The sequence below is a fragment of the Ascidia mentula genome, chromosome 4, assembly GCF_947561715.1.
Source record: "Ascidia mentula chromosome 4, kaAscMent1.1, whole genome shotgun sequence".
NCBI lineage: Eukaryota > Metazoa > Chordata > Ascidiacea > Phlebobranchia > Ascidiidae > Ascidia > Ascidia mentula.
Window position 1 is genome coordinate 7,686,139 of NC_138569.1, and position 15,542 is coordinate 7,701,680.

Here is a 15,542-nt window from a genome sequence, read left to right on the forward strand (position 1 = left end):
TTGAACTGGCATCTTGCCATGCCTGGATCATGCATGTTGAATCGAAACCTAAAGGATGAGAAAAGAGTCAGAACATTTTTCAGCGTATATTTGTCGTTCATAACCTTATCAGTGATGTATTATTTACATTAGAAAATAACATCGGCGTAACGTATTAATTGCAATATATGCAAATCATTATATCCTTTAGAGAAAGAAAGTCATGTGATTACAATTTCGTGAAATTTGGAGGTGACTGAACCAGGCTGAACCAGGCTGTATTTATTCAAATTATTATGGGGCTCCATTTGACCAAACCTACTTCCTGGACATTCAGCATCCAAATGTGCACGGCAGCTCGGCTCCAGTTCGTCAGCAGTAAAGCACATATCCTGTCGATAGCAGCTTCCGCATTCACCAGTAACCTCTTTAGCTACACACTGCTGCGCAGGGTCGGTGAAATCTTGTGGAATATCGGGACTGCATTGAGCCACTCCGTTCTCCACAGCATAGTCTGTGTTATGAAAAGAATCGTTAAGTAGTGACAAACACTAAAATGGAAGTTTGGGCGGAGTGGAAACGTCTAGCATACGAAGCCTACTTGCTGTGCTATGAAGTACAATGTGCGGAAAAGTAAAAGCGCGACTTAAGTTAAAATTAATTGTCAGAGTTAAATAATAGGGATGCACCGAAAGTTCGGTTTGCCGAATTTATTCGGCCGAAACTAAGATTTTCGCAATTATTCGGTTTCGGCCGAATATTTTTGCACAATTCGGCCGAAACCGAAACTTTTTCACTGCATATAACGCTGATACGCAAAGTTTGGAAAAGGTTAAAATCATTGTTTAAACTGTACGAATATGTTCCTTTCATTTGTTGACTTTCACAGAAATGATAAAAATCAACTTTAGGCAGTTGGTACAGAAGACCAAAAAAGGCTGTATGATAAGATTAGTTCCAGCCCAGCATATATTTTGTTTAAATTTATTGCGTTTAAAGAGATAGATACCAAAATTAGTTTCGGTTTATTCGGCCGAAATAATTCGGCAACTTTTGCCGAATATTCGGTTTCGGCCGAATATTAAAATAGCTGTTTCGGTACATCACTATTAAATAAAATACTTTTTTAACGAATTTAACAACCCATATAGGCTAGTTATTGAATTACTATGCAAAGAATTATCAACTGATAACATCACATCAATTCAGCCCAAAACCGCTCTGTGGAGATTTTCATGTATCGCCCCCTGGCGGCTGTTTGACTAAATTTGTCATTATAGGCCTAAAGCTCTGCACAGAGTTGCTGTAACGTCTTTATTTTAGAAGATTGGCCTTATTTTGAACACGAGCGCCATTTTATATGTTTAGTCTGTGACTTGGCGTGCTTATTTTTAGGCATTTTAAGCTATTTTATCAACAGCGTCCTTATTTTCAATATGTTTTGGCTCAAACAACGTTGAATGCTGGCCTTTTCGTTTTTTTTGCAGCATCATTTCTTTGCCATTCACACATTCCGACTGAAAGTTATCCCATGTCGAAATTTGTTTAAAGTGAAGCACCATTTAAAAGTAAATCGCGTGAATAAACACTTTTCAGTCGTCCTTATTTTAGATTGGGCGTCGATGCAGCTCTGGCTATTTATATCTACTTACCGACACAGGGACCCAAACAAGTTTTGAGGTTCAGTAATCGTAATTCGTGTTGAGGAGTAAATTCAGGACAAGAAGACGAACACAAGCTTTCGTTCATCCAACTCGTTTTTATGCAGTCGACTCCTCTCGACGCCAAATTTCGTAACGTAAACTCGGTCTCTGGCAAATATAAATGACACTCTTAAATGTACCGTACTGTCGTAGTGTCAAACGCACCAATACTCAACGCATTGTTATTGCTGTATCGCAATGTGGTTCATTATTCCCTTAACACCGCATGCCAATCAAACACATTACGTATTTCCTTTTCTATTGTTATACCGCATTCCGATCTGATGCAACTCCAGCATGTTTCGTTAGGGTTGCCTGCGCTCGGTCCTTCACATGACAACTCTCTGAAGCACCATTCGCACGTATCTGCACAACAAAAGATGGTGTGTTTGGCTTAAACACATATTTTCAAAAGAAGCAGGAAAAAGGCAATTATGATTAAAATCTTTTTGCAAAATTTTTTTGTAATCATGTCTGGTACCAATGTTTCATTTTACCAATACTTCTATGACAATACTTCTATTAAGGCATACGTACCCTGTGCACCGACATACCCCAAAAAACCTAAAAGGAAAACAGAAAACCAAAGAAACTTCATCACTTTTTTCAATGCCTTCCAATCTAACACAACTTCAGACGTCGGACAATCCTTGACAAGATATTTTGCTAATAACTAACTCCTTAACGCATGCAGTACGGCATGCAAAATGATAACTAACGGACTAACTCCTTTACGCAGCGCGGGTGTACAAAATGATTCGTTTTGCATTGCCGAATGGGGCACCGACATAAGGAGACAATTAAACAGGATGTTTCGCCACGACAGTAGTATCTCCTGTTGATTCATACCTTTTGTGTGTTATCGGTTGTATAGGTATGATAAAATAAGGACATATAATGTCGTCATTCCGCCAATTATTTGTCGGTGCACATCAAATTTTCACATTGTCTTATTGAGGACGATTGCGGATTGCGCACAATCGAATAGAATTGAAGTTTGCTGACGCCTTCAGGTAACTTTATTCCAAAACATAAAAATTGTACCCAATCCCTCCCGCTCTGTGTTCTTACGAAGTTCGAAATATGATGAATAAAAAACTGGATTTATTTTTTTCAGGAATCTATTCAAAACAAACCGCTAGATCAGTGGTTCATCACCTGGATTCGATCGAACCCCTGGGGTCTGGCGCCCAAAATTTGGTTTGGGCTATTTGGCCCCTTTCTGGCTATTTTTCTTTAGCTTTGCGTCCGGAAGTTGCCCGGGCTCGTTCGTGACGAAGAGGGTTCGCGGCACTGTGGCGACATGCTCCTCACCCTGTTCCCGTCATTTTCGGGAGAAAACGTCACGCATCACAGTCCAAGCTAGTTCAAAAGCAGTACAAACTTTATGGCTGAATGGCTTTAACTTGACTACTTCTATAGTGACGTCATAAGTTGTTTGTCGAGGTTTGAAAGACGGTTTGTAAAAATTTGTGTAGCACTGGCACTGCTATGCAAATAGAATGACAGAAATAATGCAAGAGAATAAATAAACAAAGAAAAGATTAACCCGTTGCTATACCACACGAATGTACTTTGCCTATGAATACAGTTTAGCATATGTTTGGCCAAGTAGAAAGTAAAACGATACAACAATTAAATGATTGGCACTTTTCTAGTTCCTTCAAAACTTGTTTTGGCGCTGTTTGGCTTAAAAAAATATTTTGGTAACCCTGGGAATGTAATTGTTGGGCACTTACGTGAATTTGAAAATCGTTCGTAGTCACTGCTGACGTAAACATTCAGCACATACATTACTTAAAAGGCTTCAGAAAAAGGCGTTTCTAATCATACGTTTCCATGCTGCGGTGGCATTAAAAGAAATTTCAGTGGCACCGCTACATACGCTCTCTAGAGCGACTATGTCTGACCAAGTATGGTGAATCACCCATCACCGCACTATAGTTGCGGTAAAATGAACAAATCTAACATCCTGCATGCCAAACTTACTTTGCTTGTACACAGTAAACCAAATTCATTAAAATTGTGTTAGATTGATTTCAGTTCGTATTCCGTTTCGCTTGCTATTTTTGCTTGTCTTATTATTCATGTTATCGGGGTTCGGCAAATGCTTGCAGACGATCCAAGGGGTTCGTCGAGTTAAAAAGGTAAAAGAACCACTATGCTAGATGGAGTTAAAGGTTAATATTTGTCATTTTGTCTTTTGCTATGTGTCTTTGACAATTGCAATTGTTGAGAAAACGACTATGGTCATCCTGGCACACTCCAAAAACAATTCGTAAAATCCGTTCTACTGAACACAATTTTACTCATACATTCAAGCAAGTAGAGAACCTACGTATTCAACTAGAATGACTTCAAATATAGGATTTTCACGTTTTTAGTTATTGGACAATCCTAACATTCGATTTCGAGCAAAGCCAAACCACTTTCCAGATTAAAAATCCAGGATTTAAAAAAATGTATAGATATAACATCTTTGGGAAATGGTGTTCAATGATGTGAAACGGATATCCGATTTTTTTTTGGAGTCTGCCAGGATGACAATAGTGCGCAGACGCAGAGTAGCTGTTGCTCACCAAACAGACGAGTAAAAGACTCATACAGTGTGCTAAACCGGTCTGCGATTGTTGTGTTTTACATACATAACATTAAAAATTGAAGGAACGTCAGCGACAAATTTTTTGTCTTTTCACAACACCGTCGTCATTTCGGCGAAATAAAAAAAAAATTCTTCGAAAATTATTTTACGCATGAGTGAATACAACTCAATTCAAATTTCTATGAATTCAAAACATGTTTTATACGTGATTCAAAAATGTAACTAACTAAAAATCCGCAAAAAAACAATACAATCAGAGGAAATAAACAAAAAATTGATAAAATATTAAAAAAATTTACAAATGAAAGCAACATGGACCAGATCTATACCAATTTTACATACAAAAAGCAACTGTTAATGTAAACCAAAAATCAATCACTTTCCGGGACATAGAATTTCCTATGAATTTGCACAGGGCTTGCCTAGAGCATGCTGGTGAAGGTGATCTAAGTTAAAATACCAACCGGCTCCACAATTCCCAGCGAAATAAATTCAATGACAGGATATTGTGTGTGACGGCATACAGGCTGTTTGTAACCGTAATGGCGGCAGAGACATCTTGACAAAAAGCGAAAATTCAAACACTTTCCGGGCCATAGGATTTCCTATAATTTTTGCACAGGGCTTGCCTAGAGCATACAGGTGAAGGTGATATAAGTTAAAATACCAACCGGCTCCACAATTCCCAGCGAAATAGATTCAATGACAGGTTATTGTGTGTGACGGCATACAGGCTGTTTGTAACCGTAATGGCGTAAGAGACATCTTGACATATAAGCGAAAATTCAAACACTTTCCGGGCCATAGGATTTCCTATAATTTTGCACAGGGCTTGCCTAGAGCATACAGGTGAAGGTGATATAAGTTAAAATACCAACCGGCTCCACAATTCCCAGCGAAATGGACTCAAACAAAGGTCATTGTGTGTGACGGCATACAGGCTGCTTGTGAGCGCAATGGCGTCAGAGACATCTTGACAAAAAGCGAAAATTCAAACACTTTCCGGGCCATAGGATTTCCTATAATTTTGCACAGGGCTTGGCTAGAGCATGCAGGTGAAGGTGATATAAGTTAAAATACCAACCGGCTCCACAATTCCCAGCGAAATAAATTCAATGACAGGTTATTGTGTGTGACGGCATACAGGCTGTTTGTAACCGTAATGGCGGCAGAGACATCTTGACAAAAAGCGAAAATTCAAACACTTTCCGGGCCATAGGATTTCCTATAATTTTGCACAGGGCTTGTCTAGAGCATACAGGTGAAGGTGATATAAGTTAAAATACCAACCGGCTCCACAATTCCCAGCGAAATAGATTCAATGACAGGTTATTGTGTGTGACGGCATACAGGCTGTTTGTAACCGTAATGGCGGCAGAGACATCTTGACAAAAAGCGAAAATTCAAACACTTTCCGGGCCATAGGATTTCCTATAATTTTGCACAGGGCTTGCCTAGAGCATACAGGTGAAGGTGATATAAGTTAAAATACCAACCGGCTCCACAATTCCCAGCGAAATGGACTCAAACAAAGGTCATTGTGTGTGACGGCATACAGGCTGCTTGTGAGCGCAATGGCGTCAGAGACATCTTGACAAAAAGCGAAATTCAAACACTTTCCGGGCCATAGGATTTCCTATAATTTTGCACAGGGCTTGCCTAGAGCATGCAGGTGAAGGTGATATAGGTTAAAATACCAACCGGCTCCACAATTCCCAGCGAAATAGATTCAATGACAGGTTATTGAGTGTGACGGCATACAGGCTGTTTGTAACCGTAATGGCGGCAGAGACATCTTGACAAAAAGCGAAAATTCAAACACTTTCCGGGCCATAGGATTTCCTATAATTTTGCACAGGGCTTGCCTAGAGCATACAGGTGAAGGTGATATAAGTTAAAATACCTACCGGCTCCACAATTCCCAGCGAAATAGATTCAATGACAGGTTATTGTGTGTGACGGCATACAGGCTGTTTGTAACCGTAATGGCGGCAGAGACATCTTGACAAAAAGCGAAAATTCAAACACTTTCCGGGCCATAGGATTTCCTATAATTTTGCACAGGGCTTGCCTAGAGCATACAGGTGAAGGTGATATAAGTTAAAATACCAACCGGCTCCACAATTCCCAGCGAAATAGATTCAATGACAGGTTATTGTGTGTGACGGCATACAGGCTGTTTGTAACCGTAATGGCGGCAGAGACATCTTGACAAAAAGCGAAAATTCAAACACTTTCCGGGCCATAGGATTTCCTATAATTTTGCACAGGGCTTGCCTAGAGCATACAGGTGAAGGTGATATAAGTTAAAATACCAACCGGCTCCACAATTCCCAGCGAAATGGACTCAAACAAAGGTCATTGTGTCTGACGGCATACAGGCTGCTTGTGAGCGCAATGGCGTCAGAGACATCTTGACAAAAAGCGAAATTCAAACACTTTCCGGGCCATAGGATTTCCTATAATTTTGCACAGGGCTTGCCTAGAGCATGCAGGTGAAGGTGATATAAGTTAAAATACCAACCGGCTCCACAATTCCCAGCGAAATAGATTAAATGACAGGTTATTGAGTGTGACGGCATACAGGCTGTTTGTAACCGTAATGGCGGCAGAGACATCTTGACAAAAAGCGAAAATTCAAACACTTTCCGGGCCATAGGATTTCCTATAATTTTGCACAGGGCTTGCCTAGAGCATACAGGTGAAGGTGATATAAGTTAAAATACCAACCGGCTCCACAATTCCCAGCGAAATGGACTCAAACAAAGGTCATTGTGTGTGACGGCATACAGGCTGTTTGTAACCATAATGGCGGCAGAGACATCTTGACAAAAAGCGAAAATTCAAACACTTTCCGGGCCATAGGATTTCCTATAATTTTGCACAGGGCTTGCCTAGAGCATACAGGTGAAGGTGATACAAGTTAAAATACCAACCGGCTCCACAATTCCCAGCGAAATGGACTCAAACAAAGGTCATTGTGTGTGACGGCATACAGGCTGCTTGTGAGCGCAATGGCGTCAGAGACATCTTGACAAAAAGCGAAATTCAAACACTTTCCGGGCCATAGGATTTCCTATAATTTTGTACAGGGCTTGGCTAGAGCATGCAGGTGAAGGTGATATAAGTTAAAATACCAACCGGCTCCACAATTCCCAGCGAAATGGCAGGTCATTGAATGTGACGGCATAAAGGCGATTTGTTGTGATATGTAATAAATTAGCCTATTTTGTGTCAGTATGCCGGTATTGGTATAAAGCCACTACCACGTCAAGGTTCCGGCAATCGTAGTGGTTTTATTTTGCAGATAAACCTACATTTGGATGCAATCACATCCAAATGAAGAAAAGAACTGATCTGAAATGTAAACATTATTCTGAAATTTATAACAAAAACATAAGTGATAAGTTAGTTCACATGCATTGATATGTTCCTATACACTGGTTTAGAACCATATGGTAGTCAGGCATCCCCTTCTGAAAAACTCTTGTTTATCTAAAATGTATTTCAAATGGACGTGGAAACAACAAGTATACACAATAAGATGGCTGGCAAATTTAACAGTGTCCTTTTAAAGAAAAATCGTTGGTTTAGGACCGACCCTTCTACACGTTTCCTCGTATGTACTGCTACTCGTACTCATTAAATAACAAATGATGGCCTCAAAGTACAAAACGTTGTTTAGGAAAAAATTTACATCCAGTATTTTGTCTATCACCATTTCACTCAACATGCTTCCTTCCACAATCAAACCTGGTTTCAAATCTCGGCCGCAAAATGATTCACGGAAAACCTGACTACCAACAAGTCGTTGACTCACGAGACGACGACAAAACGAATATTCCACGAATCGCATTATATAGTTCATTTCATCCTGGGAAATTGTAAGGGGAGAAAAATTTTTGTTGTACTTTATTAACATATTTTTTTTACCATGGTAATATAAACATAGGCGGTAACTTTCTGGTAAATTTTTTGCTTGTTAAAATGATTTTGATAAAGCCGCCTTTATTTTGTTAAAAATAAGGTCATATGATTGTTTTCTAGCAGAGTTCAATTCAGTAACATTCGAAATTACAATATTTCTTCCATCTATGTATTGCTCCAAAACAATATTTGTTTGAATAATGCGATCCGTGGAGTTCGCTGCCGACGCGTTGAAACATCGTGGCTTGCGACGGACAAAAATCTTGGGTTGGGCTGGGGTGCTGGATGAATCAACACCCGTCTTAACTTTTTTGTAAAATAAAATGCAACAACCCGTAAGTATCCTTTCTTTAACACTATTCCATGCGACATGCTTTACAGTGTCGTCATTAAATTCTGTCAAATGAAATTTATTGAATTTGTACGTTAAATAATGGCCTGAGTTAACACCGGATCCAATATGTACAACAACAGACATAAGCCTAAACAAAACTCCTTGTTCAAAACGCAACAATTCATCTGGGACTACACGTTTATTGCTTTTCTTGCCACTTATATTCCTAAAAACAACGATGCATAATACGTCTGTTGGACTTTTGAGCTCACTGCTAATCTTCTTCTCTGTATCCGAATTACAATGGGAACAATGGCTGATGGCAACGTTGTGAAATTCAGTTTCACAATATACTGAGATTACTGTTGTCCGGGATGTGATCGAACAATGGCAACGTAAGTACAGATTGCTCATTCTGAAATTTCTCCTCGTTGCCACATGTCTTGCATGTTTTTGATGTATGATGCTTAAACGACCAGTTTAAACCACAAATCTTTATTACGGAAGCAAAATTAAAAAAGCATCAAAAATTCAGTAGGGTCCTGCTGCTCATTTAAATTAAAATTAAGGTGACTACAGACGTCTTCGACCAATTTCAAGTATGATGAGGAATCAACGTAGTTCAGTGTAAGATGACAAACTATGTGACCAATCCTACTTTCTATCGTGGCTTTACTGGGAAAAACACAAGGGCGATCTAATAAACATTGAAGAGCTTGTAACACAGAATTTAACCAACAGTTATTGTATAAATTTGTAAGACCGGGCAAAACTAGCTTTTTTTTAACAATCCAAGTATTTAATTTATCACTGCAACTGATCGATTCCTGGACAAGCGCAAACACAATCCAAATACGATATCGCGCAACGCCGAACTCAATCTCATCAATCCCAATTATGTTGTTTGCAATTTTTTCTACGGTGAAACATACACACAAACCGCAACTAGACAGATCACTCTGATATACAAGTGAGTCGGATTTAAAAGTAAGGTTACGACCGGTTATTGAAACAAAAATCGGAATTAAATATTTTCTTACTGAAGGCGTGAGTTCTTTTCGCGGACTTTCAGCAGAATCTTAAAGAACCATTTCGTTCTCAAATTGTTTAAACCACAAAATCACAAAATGCCCTTCAAAAAGAACTGGAATGAAAATATACTCACACAAACGTTCGTTACGAAACATGCCATGAAGTGCTTTGCGAATATTTTTGAATTGTTTGCCCTGCAAAATTTCTCCCGCTGTAATAGTTGACACAAACCCAAAGGCGCCAGTCATACGTAAATTACAATAACGGAGTGTTCTGGAAATATAACAGTCTACAACGTTGTCCGTTAACCAACCAATTGTTAAGTCACTGTGTGTATTCGCCGGGTTTTGAGTTAAAGCACAATAAGTTTTCCCACGAGGTCTACTGCAAAGGAAACACAAATCTAACCACGAAACTGACTGACGACAGGGCATGACGAGGGCGGTGTCAAAAATTGAAGTTGGGGTAAAAGGTATATGATGCCAAATGAAATCTGCAATTTTTTTACAGTCAATAAAACTATCATGGAATTTTGGACAGACAGAGAAAAATGGCATTGTCGGGGTGCACTTAAGTGTTAACATTGGTTGTGGGGAAAGTGATACTTTGTTTTCAAATTTTACACGTTTACACATAATTTCCGATGAGTAAAAACTGGCTTTGTTTCTTTTCCTCTTTTTGAACTTTGACTCCACAACCAATGTACGTTTGGCGGTTTTAATATTATTTGCTTTTGAAGGGGATTTGTTCGGTTGTTCACGAAAGCTCAACATAGAATCTGCAAAAAGTTTTTGTAAAACTTTAATAGCATCATAATATTTTGAGACAAAATCGTCTGTTCTTTTTCCATTGAATATATTTGTTTTCAAATCACCGAAATGCTCCTCAATTATTCCTTGGGTTTTGTTATTGCGTAAAACTGTTTGGTGTACACAACTTTTCATGACGTTACAGTCTGTGGAATAAGTGTAAAACATTTTTGCCTGCTCGTTACTAGTTTTGCCGTCGTGAACATGACGTGACAATCCCCCAAGCATAATCTTTGATGTTGCACATATTCTACTTAAAACCACTTCAATTACACGTTCACAAAAACTGGGATTGCAATAAAGATTGTTTTTTATTTTTGTTTCGTTTTGTTTGTACACATGTGAATTTAAAAATTCATCTAATTTGCGTTTGTATCGGCAACAAAATGGAGATTGTTTTTCCTGTAATTTGTCAGTATCTTTATTACAAAAAGTGTAGTCCGTATCCTCTTTCACGCCATTGTCGTCGTCAGTCATATTGATACTGAATTTACCAGAAACTACCATTGATGTTAGCCGATTAAAATGTGTCTGAACTAATGAGGATGATGTTTCGCAGTTAGTCAACACAATGAAACTTTCCACAGCAATGTCTAAGTCTGCAATCGTCTCACAATTAAAAAAAACATTGAGCCAAAACAAGTAAGTTTTTGACAGTTTGGAACTTTTGCAATGTTTGCTGCTCAACGACTTAGCTGCTTTCATTGCATGGCTATAACAATTGTGAACAACAGTTTTTTTTAGGTCGCCGTAATTAGGAACTCCTGTCGCAATGCGGAAACAATGGTTATAATATTCCAAACGAGATTCTCTACAAAACGCTTTCAAAACTGCGTTCCACATTGCCATTAAGCCATCAATGATAAGCAGTTTTGGCTGGCGGGACACACTACAGACTTTGATACAATCAAAAAGAAACGTTTCCAAAAAGTGACTTATCGAAATTGCGTCATGGTTCGTTGTCACGCAAGTTGCAACTGGAAGCGGTGTGCAACCTTTGCTTGGGTTTCTAATTAACAAAGTATAAACTTGAAAGTCTTTGTAATTTTCCATCCGGCGCAACACGCTTCCAGTGGCATCAAAATATACAACGTCCACAGCGCAAATTCGGTTAAACGTTTTCAATTGTGCGTTCGTGTACATCGTTACCAAAGGAGGATGTAAACGAATGCAACGTACAAACTTTATATTATCCTTTTCCATTTCTAAAAGCTTTACATACAAATTTACAAACCATAATCTATATACTGTGCTTGTTTCCGAGGCTGTTTTCGCTTTTGATGTTATTTAAAACTGATTTCGATGGAAAATAAGTATGGGCGCCTAACCAACGTTCCTCGGGACAAAGTTTGTCAAACAATTTTCTGTGCTGATTTACGGCAGTTTGATTTTTCAACTCTTGGCGAATTTTGTCCCTCAGCAAGCCACTTATGCGTCTACTTTTTCTACATCCAGGTTTATGATTACGCTTACCAGATATTTCAACCCGTCCTTCGACCTTGTCTACAAATAACCAAAATGTTACAACAAACTTAACGCCACACATGCAATCTTCACATCTTTTATGGGCGCAATACAAATTTATCCAACCTTCCTTGTTACAGTTTTTATCCTTAGCAATCGCCTCAAAGTTTAACAAATAATTGTTTGATACATTCGGGACACAACCGGCATACATCTTTCGAATTTGTTCAACAGCAATATCAACATACAACTCACTACCAAAATGGTGATCGGATCTATTTTCGACCATGGATTGCCACTCCTGCAAGGACAACATAAACATGCCACTAACATTAACATTCGCACTGTGATGAAATTTTCTCTGAATTTCCAAACTTACTCCACCAAGTTCAATAATTACATCGCAAGTTTCTTTGTTGGGAGAATAAACACATGCATTATCGTTTTCGGCTGCAATTTCTCCAAATAACATCGTCGTAATATCATCTCCGAAACTGTTGTTATCCAAACCATCAACACCACTCTGGTGGAGTTCTATGTTTTCCTCAGAAGCAACGCATGATGCCTTCTCCTCTACAGATCTAGAAGCAACCGGTGTACTAGTTTTAACGGGGAACTCAACGTCAACAGCGAAAGTCTCGAAATCAAAACTATGACAGGTTGTGTCACCGGAAGACGCATTCGGAATTTTATCGTTAGGCGAAAGTTTATTTTCGCCATTTAGTGAAACTTCACACTGTTGTGTTCTATGTGCAAAGCAAGATTGAGATTCAAGATGAACGCCAGAACATACCAAATTCGAGCACTTCCACTGGTCTTTCGTTAAAGTTACTGCGACGGACGATTTGTCAAACACGCATTTGGGATGAAACCACTGCAGACACGTTTCACACTCCACCATTAATGTACCATCGTAGGGTATATTGCAAACACAGAATAAAGTTTCATCAGGTGCAGGCGTACTAGCTGGTGACAAATTTTGGGATATTTCCAAGTGATGCGTTTTTTTGAAACACGTTTGAACTTTTTTGCGAAATTCACTGTTTGAAGCCCAAAACTTTTTTACTTTTAACCTGTTTTTTTCGCTCAAACCAAGTTTACAACATTTCAAAACCTCCTTTACGGCCTTGTTTGGCAGCCTTGACGTCCTTGGATATTCATGCAAACATTTAACTAGAGCTTGAACAGCTCCAACAAAATTGATTTCCTCGTTTCGTGGTGTGGTTAAGGAGGTGGAACCGCGGCGTGGAGCCAACGACTTCTTAATTTCTTTTTCATTAGCCTTACAAAACTGGAACAGCTTTTTCAATCGCTTGTTAATTTCAACTCCCTCCCATAAATTGCAAGAGCACAGAAAATTAAAGCCAAGTGTTTTTGTGAATTGTTTACGTCCATAAAAGTCCAAGTATATCGCTGGGAATTGTGGAGCCGGTTGGTATTTTAACTTATATCACCTTCACCTGCATGCTCAAGGCAAGCCCTGTGCAAAATTATAGGAAATCCTATGGCCCGGAAAGTGTTTGAATTTTCGCTTTTTGTCAAGATGTCTATGCCGCCATTACGGTTACAAACAGCCTGTATGCCGTCACACACAATAACCTGTCATTGAATCTATTTCGCTGGGAATTGTGGAGCCGGTTGGTATTTTAACTTCTATCACCTTCACCTGCATGCTCTAGCCAGGCCCTGTGCAAAATTATAGGAAATCCTATGGCCCGGAAAGTGTTTGAATTTCGCTTTTTGTCAAGATGTCTCTTACGCCATTACGGTTACAAACAGCCTGTATGCCGTCACACACAATGACCTTTGTTTGAGTCCATTTCGCTGGGAATTGTGGAGCCGGTTGGTATTTTAACTTATATCACCTTCACCTGTATGCTCTAGGCAAGCCCTGTGCAAAATTATAGGAAATCCTATGGCCCGGAAAGTGTTTGAATTTTCGCTTTTTGTCAAGATGTCTCTGCCGCCATTACGGTTATAAACAGCCTGTATGCCGTCACACACAATAACCTGTCATTGAATCTATTTCGCTGGGAATTGTGGAGCCGGTTGGTATTTTAACTTATATCACCTTCACCTGTATGCTCTAGGCAAGCCCTGTGCAAAATTATAGGAAATCCTATGGCCCGGAAAGTGTTTGAATTTTCGCTTTTTGTCAAGATGTCTCTGCCGCCATTACGGTTATAAACAGCCTGTATGCCGTCACACACAATAACCTGTCATTGAATCTATTTCGCTGGGAATTGTGGAGCCGGTTGGTATTTTAACTTATATCACCTTCACCTGTATGCTCTAGGCAAGCCCTGTGCAAAATTATAGGAAATCCTATGGCCCGGAAAGTGTTTGAATTTTCGCTTTTTGTCAAGATGTCTATGCCGCCATTACGGTTACAAACAGCCTGTATGCCGTCACACACAATAACCTGTCATTGAATCTATTTCGCTGGGAATTGTGGAGCCGGTTGGTATTTTAACTTATATCACCTTCACCTGCATGCTCTAGCCAGGCCCTGTGCAAAATTATAGGAAATCCTATGGCCCGGAAAGTGTTTGAATTTCGCTTTTTGTCAAGATGTCTCTTACGCCATTACGGTTACAAACAGCCTGTATGCCGTCACACACAATGACCTTTGTTTGAGTCCATTTCGCTGGGAATTGTGGAGCCGGTTGGTATTTTAACTTATATCACCTTCACCTGTATGCTCTAGGCAAGCCCTGTGCAAAATTATAGGAAATCCTATGGCCCGGAAAGTGTTTGAATTTTCGCTTTTTGTCAAGATGTCTCTGCCGCCATTACGGTTACAAACAGCCTGTATGCCGTCACACACAATAACCTGTCATTGAATCTATTTCGCTGGGAATTGTGGAGCCGGTTGGTATTTTAACTTATATCACCTTCACCTGCATGCTCTAGCCAAGCCCTGTGCAAAATTATAGGAAATCCTATGGCCCGGAAAGTGTTTGAATTTCGCTTTTTGTCAAGATGTCTCTGACGCCATTGCGCTCACAAGCAGCCTGTATGCCGTCACACACAATGACCTTTGTTTGAGTCCATTTCGCTGGGAATTGTGGAGCCGGTTGGTATTTTAACTTATATCACCTTCACCTGTATGCTCTAGGCAAGCCCTGTGCAAAATTATAGGAAATCCCATGGCCCGGAAAGTGTTTGAATTTTCGCTTTTTGTCAAGATGTCTCTGCCGCCATTACGGTTACAAACAGCCTGTATGCCGTCACACACAATAACCTGTCATTGAATCTATTTCGCTGGGAATTGTGGAGCCGGTTGGTATTTTAACTTATATCACCTTCACCTGCATGCTCTAGCCAAGCCCTGTGCAAAATTATAGGAAATCCTATGGCCCGGAAAGTGTTTGAATTTTGCTTTTTGTCAAGATGTCTCTGACGCCATTGCGCTCACAAGCAGCCTGTATGCCGTCACACACAATGACCTTTGTTTGAGTCCATTTCGCTGGGAATTGTGGAGCCGGTTGGTATTTTAACTTATATCACCTTCACCTGTATGCTCTAGGCAAGCCCTGTGCAAAATTATAGGAAATCCCATGGCCCGGAAAGTGTTTGAATTTTCGCTTTTTGTCAAGATGTCTCTGCCGCCATTACGGTTATAAACAGCCTGTATGCCGTCACACACAATAACCTGTCATTGAATCTATTTCGCTGGGAATTGTGGAGCC